A 12,264-nucleotide genomic window follows, 5' to 3' on the forward strand; every position below is an offset into this window, starting at 1 on the left:
AGCTTTTTAGTTTAATGAAGTCACGTTTGTTTATTTTTTCTATTGTTTCTCTTACTCAGTCAGACATGGTACTTGAAACTATGCTGCTAAGACCAACGTGGAAGAGTGTACTGCCTATGTTTTCTTCTAGAATTTTTATAGTTTCAGGTCTGACATTCAAGCCTTTAATCCATTTTGAGTTAATTCTTATATTTAGTGAAAGATAACGGTCTGCTTTCATTCTTTTGCATGTGGCTGTCCATTTTTCACAGCACCATTTATTAAAGAGACCTTCCTTTCTCCATTTTATTTATGTTCTTGGCTCCTTTGTCAAAGATTAGCTCTCCAAAGATGTGTGGCTTTATTTCTGGGGTCTTGATTCTGTTCCATTGATCTGTGTGTCTATTTTTGTGCAAGTACCATGCTGTTTGGGTTACTATAGCTTTATGGTATATTTTGAAATCAGGGAGAGTGATACCTCCAGCTTTGTTCATTTCTCTAAGGATTCCTTTGGCTATTTGGGGTCTTTTGTCATTCCATATAAATTTTAGGATTCTTTCTTCTATTTCTGTGAAAAGTGCTGTTGGACTTGGATAGGGATTACATTGACTGCAGATTGCTTTAGGAAGTATGAATATTTTAACTATATTAATTCTTCCAATCCAAGAGCACAGAATATCTTTCTATTTCCTTGTGTCTTCTTCAATGTCTTTCAACAATGTTTTATAGTTTTTAGTATACAAGTCTTTCACCTCATTGGTTAAATTTATTCCCAGGTATTTTATTCTTTTTGTTGCAATTGTAAATGGGATTGTATTCTTCATTTCTCTTTCTACTACTTTATTGTTAGTTTATAGAAATGCAACTGATATTTGTGTTGATTTTGTATCTTGCAACTTTACTGTATTCATTTATTATTTTCAAAAGTTTTGGGGTGGATTCTTTAGGGTTTTCTATATATAAAATCACGTCATCTGCAAATAGTGACAGTTTCACTCCTTCCTTTCCAATTTGGATCCCTTTTATTTCTTTTTCTTGCCTGATTGCTCTGGTTAGGACTTCCAATACTATGTTAAATAAGAGTGGTGAAAGTGGGCATCCTTGTCTGGTTCCTGTTCTTAGAGGGATAGCTTTCAGTTTTTCTCCATTGAGAATGATATTAGCTGTGAGTTTGTCATATATGGCCTTTATTATGTTGAGATACTTTCCTTCTATAACCATTTTATTTAGACTTTTTATCATAAATGGATGCTGCATCTTCTCAAATGCTCTCTCTGCATCTATTGAGGTGAGCATGTGATTTTTATTCTTCATTTTGTTAAAGTGGTGTATCACATTGATTGATTTGTGGATGTTGAACCATCCCTGCATCCCTGGAATAAATCCCACTTGATCATGATGTATGATCTTTTGAATGTATTGTTGTATTCGATTTGCTAGTATTTTGTTGAGGATTTTTATATTGATCAGTGATATTGGACTGTAATTTTCTTTTTTTGTGTGTTGTCCTTTTCTGCTTTTGGTATCAGGATAATTTTGGCTTCATAGAATGAGTTAGGAAGCTTCTCCTTCTCTTCAATTTTTTGGAAAAGTTTGAGAAGGATAAGTACTAATTATTCTTTGAATGTTTGGTAGAATTCACCAAGGAAATCATCTGGTCCTGGACTTTTATTTTCAGGGAGGTTTTTGATTACTGTTTTGATCTCTTTATTGGTGATTCGTCTATTCAAATTCTCTATTTCTTCTTGATTTAGCTTTGGAAGGTTGTATGATTCTAAGCATTTGTCCATTTCTTCTAGATTATCCAATTTGTTGGTGTATAGCTTTTCATAGCATTCTCTTATAATCTTTTGTATTTTTGAGATGTCCATTGTAATTTCTTCTCTTTCATTTCTGATTTATTTATTTGAGTTTTCTCTCTTTTTTTTCTTGGTGAGTCTGGCTAGGGGTTTGCCAATTTTGTTTATCTTTTCAAAGAACCAGCTCTTGGTTTTGTTGCTTTTTCTCTCTTGTTTTTTAAGTCTTTATTTCATTTATTTCTGCTCTGATTTTTATTATTTCCTTCCTTCTACTGATTTTTGGTTTTGTTTGTTCTTCTTTTTCCAGTTCCTTTAGGTGCACTGTTACACTGTTTATTTGGGATTTTTCTTGTTTGTGAGGTAGGCCTGTATTGCTATAAACTTCCCTCTTAGAACCACTTTTGCTGTATTGCATAAATTTTAGCATGTTATATTTTCATTTTTGTTCATCTCCAGGTATTTTATCATTTCTCTTTTGATTTTTTCATTGACCCAATTGTTGTTCAGTAGCCTTTTGTTTAATTTCCATGTTTTGTGGCTTTTCTGAATTTCTTCTTGTAGTTGATTTCTAGTTTCATACTGTTGTGGTCAGAAAAGATGCTTGGTATTATTTTGATCTTCTTAAATTTATTGAGACTTGTTTTTTGGCCTAATATGTGATCTATCCTAGAGGGTGTTCCATGGGCATTGAAAAGAATGTGTATTCTGCAGTCTTTGGATGGAATGTTCTATATTTATCTACTATAGTCCATCTGGTCTAATGTATCATTTAAGGCCTGTGTTTCCTTATTGATCTTCTGTTTGGATGATCCTTCCGTTGGTGTAAGTGGAATGTTAAAGTCCCCTTCTATTATTGTGTTATTGTCTATTTTTCCTTTTATTTCTGTTAATAATTGCTTTATATATTTAGGTGCTCCTACACTGGGTGCATAGATATGTACAAGTGTTAAGTACTCTTGTTGGATTGCTCCCTTTATCAATATGTAGTGCCCTTTGTCTCTTGTTACAGTTTTAGTTTTAAAATGTATTTTGTCTGATATAAGTATTGCTACCCCAGCTTTCTTTTCTTTGCCATTTGCACAGAGTATCTTTTTCCATGCCTTCATTTTCAGTTTGTGAGTATCTTTAGGTCTAAAGTGTGTCTCTTGTATGCAGCATAACTATAGGTCTTGTTTTTTTTGATCCAATCAGCCACCCTATGCCTTTTGATTGGGTCATTGGGTCCATTGACATTTAAAGTAGCTATTGATAATTATGTACTTATTGCCATTTTGTTACTTTTTTTTTGGGTGTTTTAGTAGTGCTCCTCTGTTCCTTTCTTCTACTCTTTCTCTCTTCCCTTGTGGTTTGATGGCTTTCTATAGTATTATGTCTGGATTCCTTTTCTTAATTTTTTGTGTATTTATTATAGGTTTCTGGTTTGTGATTACCATGAGTTTCATATATAATAATCTATGTATATAGCAATCTATATTAAGTTGATGGTCTCTTTAGTTTGACCTCTTTCTAAATCTCTACTCTTTTACTCCTTTCCTCCCCCACTTTATGTTTTTTATATCATATCTAACCTCTTTTTTTGTGCATGTGTATTCACTATCCTCTTATCATGGAAATCGATAATTTTAGTACTTTTGTCTTTTGACTTTCATATTGTCTTCATAGGTGGTTGATCTCCCAATTTTACTGTATATTTGCCATTACCAGTGATTTTATTGCTTTTTCTTTTTTGATAATTTTCTTATAGTTATTTGTGGTCTTCTCCTTCCCACTTACACAAGTGTCTTTAGCATTTCTTGTAGGGCTAGTTTCTTGGTGATAAACTCCTTCAGTTTTTGCTTGTCTGGAAAACTCTTTATCTCTCCCTCCATTCTGAATGATAACCTTGCCAGGTACAGTATTCTTGGTCACAGGTTTTTTTCCTTTCAGCACTTTAAATATATCATGCCACTCCCTTCTAGAGTGTAAGGTTTCTGATGAAAAGTCAGCGGATAGGTTTCTGGGGTTTCCTTTGTATGTAACTTGTTGTCTTTCTCTTACAGCTTTTAAGGTTCTCTCTTTCTATTTAATTCTTGACATTTTAATTAGAATGTGTCTTGCTGTGGGCCTCTTTGGGTTTATCTGGTTTGGTGCTCTCTGTGCTTCCTATATCTGGATGTCTATTTCCTTCCTTAGGTTAGGAAAGATTTTACCTATTATTTCTTCAAATAGCTTCTCTGCCCCTTTGTCTCTCTCTTCCCCTTCTGGAACACCTGTCATACAGATGTGCTTGATGTTGTCCCAGAGGTCCCTCAGATGGCCCTCATTCTTTTTAATTCTTTTTTCTTTTATCTGTTCCACTTGGGTTGTTTCCTCTAGTCTTTCATCCAGCTCACTGATCCGTCCTTCTGTATCATCTACTCTTCTATTGACTCCCTCTCATGAATTTTTCATTTCCAGTATTGTATTCTTCATTTCTGATTGGTTCTTTTTTATATTTTCCTATTCTTTGTTGATGTTCTCACTGAGTTCATCCATTCTTCTCCCAAGATCAGTGAGCATCCTTATGTCTTTTTGTTTGAACTCTTGGTCAGGTAGATTGTTTATTTCTGTTTCATTTAGTTCTTTTTCTGGGATTTTGTTCTGTTCCCTTACTTGGAATTTATTCCTCTGCCTCTTCATTTTGCTTCTTTCTCTGTGCTTATATCTATGTTTTAGGTGGGTCAGTTACATCTCCCAATCTTTGAAAGGTAGCCTTATGTAGAAGATGCCTTATGAGGCCCAGCAGTGTGCTTCCCCCCATCGTCACTTCCAAATTTTCCAGGAGTAGCATGTGTGTGGGCTACATCTGTCCTTCTGTTCTAGCAGGGTTGCTCTTCTGCAGGTATCCAGGAAGTCTAGGATGTCCCTCTGGCCAGCTGGTTGTAATGCTCAGCTGTGTGTGGCTGCTATGGTCCCTTCTGTCACTTTATTGGCTATGAGGAGCCCTAGCACAGTTGACTGCAAGGTCTAATAGTACATTCCAGTTGTAGTTTTCTGTTAAGTGAGTAGGCCCCTAGTGTGGCTGTTTGCTAGGCTCAAGGGCTTACAATTGCTGTATGGTTCTGCCTACAAGCCTGTTGTCAGCTCTCTGAGGATTGCAGCTGAGTGGGGCTGGACCCAGGCACAAGAGCACCCAATTGTTTCAAGCTTTGGAAGATGGAGACGATCCCCTTATGAGGCTGTTTGAGAAGCACAAGTCTGCTGCAGCTGACAAGCCCCACTGCCTGTAGGGTCACACACTCCATCAACACAGTCCTTCCCCATGCACATGCCCTGACTCACTGAAGTGGAGCCAGTTGCCCCACTGCAGAGGCCCCACACACTCCACCAATGCCCAACACACTCCACTGGCTCCTCATACACACCCTTCCCTGCAGAGGCAGACCCACTTGCTGGGCTGCAGAGGTATCAAGCACCCAATCTATGCAGGACAACAAGTTGCCCAAGGGTTTGCTGTGGGGTGGAGCCAGTCCCTAAGGCAGGCTGTTTGCCCTGGTTGAGCCAGATTAAATTGGTGCTCTAGGGGGTGAGGTAGACCCCTGGGCTAACAGGCCAGGGGAAGAACTCCAATGGCATCCGCCAGCATCTGTGTCTGCACGCCTGTAATAGGTCACAACAGTAGCTGCCACCAGTGTCTCATTCCCTGGAAAGGTCTCACCTCCCACTGAGATGCACCCAGATCCTACCAGGTGAGTCTCTTTTCACCAAAGGACTGTGAACCTTTCTTTCTGGTGATGTTAGGTTGCTTTCTGAGATGGGTGAATTTGTGCATGGGCCCTTTAAGAGCTGGCTTTTTTCTCCATGTGTCCGAGATCTTTTCTGGGGGTATTCCTCATTGTAGTTAATAGCCAGCAAAGCCTGATAGTATGACACTTGTCTTGGTTGTGCTGAGTCCAAAAGCTTCTTATAGAGGTAATGCTCTCCTGCTCAGATCCCTCACACCTCCAGGGAAGGCTGAGCACCTCAGGATAGCTCCTGGCCAGCTGGGAAGTGCCGTGGCTTGTGAAGGTGGCTTTTTTTTCTCTCCAAAAAGGAATTTCTGCTCTCCCACCTCAGTCAGCACTGTCCTTTGTTGCAGGGGTAATTTTTACCCAGTTTTCAGTTCTCTCTCAGGGCTAATTGATCCAAGAGTAGTTGTAAATTTGTTGTGTCCATGGGAGGAGGTAAGTTCAGAGTCTGCCTACACCACCATCTTGACACTGTCTCTTTCCCTCCCTTTCCTCTGGAGTGAGATAATGTATGCAGAAGCCTTTGGCACAATGCCTGGCACATAGTGGGTGCTCAAAAGTATTTTCCTTCCCCCGTCCCTCCCTCCCATCCTTCTTTCCTTCCACAGTATTTTAGATTTAAATGGCCATGAAATAAGAGTTCGTAATATACTATCTTAGAAATCACCATAGTTCATCCATTCTTTGAAGCACACATTTTTCCTTTGCTGAAATTGTGACATGATTTCTAATTGCTGCTGCTTAGGTGGCCACCATGATGAGGTTGTCAGTGCCTGGAAGTGTGCATCACAACTTTCAGAGTGGGTATCAACAGCTTGGGAAAGAAATCCCAGAAAGAATAGTTGAGCATGCTTTTTAAACAGTGCTGCATTACCAACAGAAAGGATGACTGTGTGCAAAGATGTGGACACTGATGACTGACTAAAACATCCAGCAGCATCAAATTCTGAATGTGAACACATTTTGAGAATACTTTAACCAATTTATTCCCATTATAGTTTCCTTTTTATATATGTACAAGAGTGAAATTTTGGGCAGAAAAGTCTACCTAAGTCTAAAAAGACTCTTTCAATAAATTTAAAATAAAAAAGCTTAAGGGATAAAACAAGAGCATTCTGTAGTAATTTATTGGCCACCATTTTTATTTTAGTGGTATACAAAATAATGATGTATCTTATGGCTAATGGTATCCTAAGTTGGATGAAATATAGTAATTCTAATTATATCTGAAAACAAATTCTCTGTGAGTTAAGCTCTTTAGGAAAATCTTTTATCCAATGACGTGGCAAATATTTCTGACCAGTTTGTTCTATTATAAGGCAATGGCAGAAATTATACTAATGGCTAATAATTTAGGAAGAACTAATAATATTTGTATAAAAAAAAAAAACAGACCATGTGTCCCTGTTTCCTTCCAGCTCTTTGTCCAGTTTCCAGACATGTTTGTGAGAAATGACCTACCATGAAGAGGCCTAAGCAAAATAATCTGAATTGTGAATTTCCCATTTTTCCACTTCTGCTTCTGGTAGCACTACGGCACCTTGCCTTGAACGCATGAAGTGATGGATAAATAATGGAAATCGTGCTGATACATCTGATGTGTCAGAAATTTCAAATTAAGGAAATATTTGTCAGTGGCTGTGGGTATAGTTTACTTGCTAATTGAAAAGCTTAACCACAGTATAATTATGTTTTGGTTTTAGACACATAGGTGGTGGTGTGAGAAAACATGTGTTGAGCCTGTCACAGTTTCCTGGTGGGGTTCTCTGGAGACTTTTCTTCAGGGAAGCAGAAGGGTAGACATCCGGAAGTTTCATCTACTTAGCAGCACGTAGAGTATTTCCACGTTAGCCTCTCAATTTTACTTTCTTTCTTACTCCAAAACCTGTGCCCATGAAAATGGGGGCCCATGCTAATTTTCATGGCTGGTTCAATTTGTCAGAGTATAATAAATCGCTCTTCAAACCCATGTATTAAGAATCTCTGGCAAACTCTCGCCCTAACAATTCCTCTTTTAATCACAAATGATTGGCACAGAAAGTGGCTTGCCATCTGTATACTTGCATATTTAAAATTCTTCAGATATTAGCAGATTCTTTCCTGTTTTGAATGAATCCGGTTTTGCCTGGATGTGTAACTGAACGTCTCCTGGCCCCCGCTGGCTGTGGTTTCCAATGCAATATAAACTGTAAGTTCTAAGTGGACTCAGCAAAAAGCACTTGCTTCTGACTTTGCTTGTAATAAATTGAATCAATCAGAAATTTGCCAGGTAACTTGGAAAAAAAATTTTCTTGAGCAACTAAAGTATTATGGAGTATTTGAAAAGATTGATAAAAGGCATACTTGAAAGCTACCTAGCATGGATGATTTCATTGTTCTGAAATTTTTAGACTTTTAATATTGAATTTCTTTCCCTGACTCATAATAAGAATAGGGCCTCTTTTAAATCATATTCATAAAATGGCACCTCTCAAAGTCCTTCTCACAAGGAAGTCCTTGTAGTGAGAAGCAGCAGGCCTAGTGGTTAGGAACCAAGTCCCTCAAGGCAGGCTAGCCCAGGTGGATCCTGGGGCCGCAGCTTCCTGCCTGTGCACTTTGGGCCAGTTACATAACTTCTCTGTGTCTCCCCTCTCCTCATCTATAGAAGGGAGCTGATAACACAGCATCTCCCTGTGGGGTTGTGTGAGGATTAAGCGAGTTAACACATGAAAAGTATTCTTAAGAGTTCCTAGGATATAGGAAGTGTTGTTTAAGTGTCACTGCTATTTGTAATTGCTGAGATCTCCAGGTGAACTTATTTAAGAGGAGATTGAAGACTTCTAACAACCCTGCTTTTAATAAATGAGATGGATACCTAGGAGTTATCAAGTGCTTACTGTGGGCTAAGCACTAGGTCATGCAATTCCCAGGATCATCCAGAGAGGCACGTTCTTGCACCATTTTTTTATGAGGATGCTGAGGGACAGGGAGGTGAGGTATCCTGCTCGATGCACAGGGGAAGGAAGGCGCTGAGCAGATCCGCATGCAGATCAGCTGAGCCCGCACCTAGAGTCCTTCCCCGTTACCGTGAAGACTCTGGGATGAGCATGAGAAGATGGGCTTAAGTAGCCGTGGTCTGTTCCTGACCATCCCTGTCACCACAGCCCAATGACCCTTGGACACTAATGTCAAGGAATTCCAAATATCAGGTAATGAACAGAGACCAGTTGAGCCTCAGGCGAAATCATAGCGTCAGTGATAATTTGGGTGTGTGTAATGTTGCAACCTCTACATAGCTCTGAAAAGGCACCTTCGAGTCTATAGAACAAGAGAGGATGTTGGAAATAAATATGTACCCCCCTCATATTTCAGGTGAGAGAAGAGAGGCACAGAAAGCTGTAACGACTTACCTGAGGTCACAGGCGAAGTGACAGAGCTGGGTTTGGACGCTGGGCCTTTGGCTGCTGGCGCATATCTCTCTCTCCAGCTCCTCAGGACACTTCTGCGGCTGCTGCTTCCTGGATGCTCAGCAGGAAGCAAGCCCATAAAAGGGGAAACTAGTAAAATAAGGAGATCATTTAAAACAGGGGACAGAAGTAGAAGTTCCTTGAAAAGCACGACTTCTTGTGTCACCGGGAAGGGGCTTTTTGACTTTGTGGGAGGGAGTAAATGAGTTGTCATTGGGGCTGTCCTTTGGAGCACATTTGTAACATTGGCTTAGGGTGTGCACAGTGGACAATAATGATATTCATCATGGTCTAATAATGACTTTTAAGGGCAGCTTCTTTAGAGGGCTCCAATAGTTTCTATTGACCTATAATATAAGAATTAAAATAAAAACAAACAATATCTATATCTGTATTAGTTTGTTAGGGCTGCCGCAGCAAAACACCACAGACCAGGTGGCTGAAACAACAGAATATATTTTTTCACAATTCTGGAAGCTTCCAAATTCTTGGAAGTCCAAGATCAAGGTGTCAGTAGAGTCGATTTCTTCTGAGGCCTCTCTCCTTGGCTTGCAGATGGCTGTGTCTGCCTGTGTCTGCACGTGGTCTTCCCTCTATGTGTGTCTGCGTCCTAACGTCCTCTTCTTAGAAGGATGCCAGCCATATTGGATTAAGGCCCACCTTAATGACCTGCTTTTACCTCAATTACCTCTTTACAGATCCTATCTCCAACACACTCACATTCTGAGATGCTTACTGGGAGTTAGGACTGCAACATATGAATTTGGGGCAGACCCAATTCAACACATAACGATATCTATATCTGCATCTGCATCTACATCTATATCTGCACCTACATCTACATCTACATCTGCATCTGCATCTACATCTACATCTATATCTGCATCTGCATCTACATCTATATCTGCATCTGCATCTACATCTATGTCTGCATCTGCATCTACATCTATGTCTGCATCTGCATCTACATCTATATCTGCATCTGCATCTACATCTATATCTGCATCTGCATCTACATCTACATCTGCATCTGCATCTGCATCTACATCTACATCTACATCTATATCTACATCTACATCTATATCTGCATCTACATCTACATCTATATCTGCATCTACATCTACATCTATATCTGCATCTGCATCTACATCTACATCTATATCTGCATCTGCATCTACATCTATATCTGCATCTACATCTAATCTTCATTGTAGGCCTGATTTGAGCCTGAAATAATAACAGTGAGAATTCCTCCAAATCTTATTGTGTGACAATGAAAGGATACAGATTCCAAATCTAATTCCCCAGTTTAATTAGCGTGTGGCCTGTTAGCACAAACTCATTAGAAATGAGCGTTCTCACAGCCAACTGTTACCTAATTTCCGGGCTCCTGAGACCTGCTGCTCCATTAGTGCTGGGAAGGGTGAGCAGGGCTGGGGAAAGTCACCGAGCTGCTGGCTGCCTGTAAGAAAGCCTCTGGCGTCGGATCTGAAAAGGTGCACCGTGGGCAGCAAGAAAGAGGCTGGTGCTCCGAGCGCTCCTCTGGCCTCAGTACTTTGATGTACCAAAGGCTGGGCCACTGGTCTATACACAAGAGGTGCAGACGTGAGTGTGGGACAATTATTCCCTCCTTTTAAGTGCAAAACTAGAACGGGCAGGATTTCCTTTCTTTCTTTCTTTTTAAAGGAATCAAGTTTATCCAAGAATTTGGCATCTTCCCGTCTGCCTCCCTTCCTCCTTTCTCCCTCCTTCCTTCCTTTGTTTCCTTATCTCCCTCTCTCAATTATTTATAGAGTGAGGGCCTGCTATGCACAAGGTACTCTGCCTGGTCCTAGGGGGGATAAAACGTGGCTCAGGGAGCTCTGCTGTGCGTGTTTTATTCTGATAACCTATTCCCCTTCCTGGTTTTGGGTATGTTTTCCTGCACAGTGCTGCTAGTTCTTGGCAAACCTGAAAGCCACTGGACTAGCAGTGTCCAGATCGCCCCACTCTCCACGCCTCCCTCCTCCCTGTAGAACTGGCAGCACCCCTCCCTCAGCCCTGAGCCGCCTTCCCACAGGCCTCCCCCCAGTGCCGGAGCCGCTGGCTCCCGACCCCTCTGGCCGCGTGGTGATCACCATGCTCCATCTTGCCTCCCAGGCTGCTTTGTTTTTCCCTTTTCTGAGCTGTTCCCTCTGATTCCTCCCACTGCTTCCTCTTCTCACTTTGACTCTCTTCCTGAATCACATTGATCATCTCCGATGAGCCAGCTTAGTGTGAAAAAATAAAGGTTCTAATAATCCGCTTCCTCTCTGCCCACTGTTATTTATTCCAGGGAACAAAGATATGCTTCAGGAACCCCTCCTGGGAGCTGGGGGTAGAAGGAAGACACCCCAGTTTCATTTGTCCCTTTCTACAGCCCTCACCCCCTCCTAAAGTTTCTTCCCCACCTCTGAAGTGTAGGTGGTATATTTGTTTTTCAAAGTCCGGAGTGGGAAGGGCACAGAGGGCAATTCCATGATGGATGGGATTCCACAATGTGACTGAACCTTATTTGCTGGCTATAAAATGTTAAGATTCATGTCTGGAATAGAATTCAAAACAGGCACATATTACACCTGAAAATTTCATTCCTACAACTTCATTTGCTGGGAGGAAGTGGTCAGACACAGAGCCAGCCAGAGTGTGTGTCCTCCCCACACCTGCCAGCCCCTGGGGAGACGGCCTCCCTTCTCTCCTGCTCATCAAATTCGTGCCCCAGGCAAAGTCCCGCCCCTCTCTGAGGGCTGCCTGGGCATCCAGTCCACAGCTCCCTGAGGTCTAGCCTCTGTCTAAGCCATCCTTGACCCCTGGCAACAAGCAACCAGGTACCTAACAGGGACCCAGTAGAAGTGTGGGGAATGAATGGAAATAAAGGCCTTTCTCCAGCTCCTGTAATCACAATGCTGCTTACCTCCAGTGAACTTAGCGTCTGGACCACTCGTTCGGACACGTCATAGCATTCCTCCCACACTGCTAATGAACCGTGTTAAGAATGAATGCTTTCCTTCCCACCCAGATTGCTAGTTCCTTCAGGAGGACAGTGCTTCATGTTTTCTTCATATTTCTCCCTATTGCCTAGTGCAGAGATGGTGCTCACAAACATTGTTGATTTAAACACTGCTCCCTTTTGCTTGACAGCAGTGTCTGTTGGGAATCATGTTTAGAAAACTGATTTTTTAGAAGCCACAATTTTATTGTAAGTAATCTCTGAAAGGAGTCTGGCTTCCACGGATTTCAAATGGAGAGAGGAATTGTTAACGGCCAATCGGTGCT

General features: G+C 40.9%; 1 protein-coding gene across 3 annotated transcripts in view; it reads left to right on the forward strand.

Moving 5' to 3' along the window:
* KCNAB1 (potassium voltage-gated channel subfamily A regulatory beta subunit 1) overlaps window positions 1-12,264 on the forward strand; it is a 364,559-nt gene that overhangs the window by 101,790 nt on the left and 250,505 nt on the right. The window lies entirely within an intron of this gene.

The sequence above is a fragment of the Equus caballus genome, chromosome 19 (genome assembly GCF_041296265.1).
Source record: "Equus caballus isolate H_3958 breed thoroughbred chromosome 19, TB-T2T, whole genome shotgun sequence".
Taxonomy (NCBI): domain Eukaryota; kingdom Metazoa; phylum Chordata; class Mammalia; order Perissodactyla; family Equidae; genus Equus; species Equus caballus.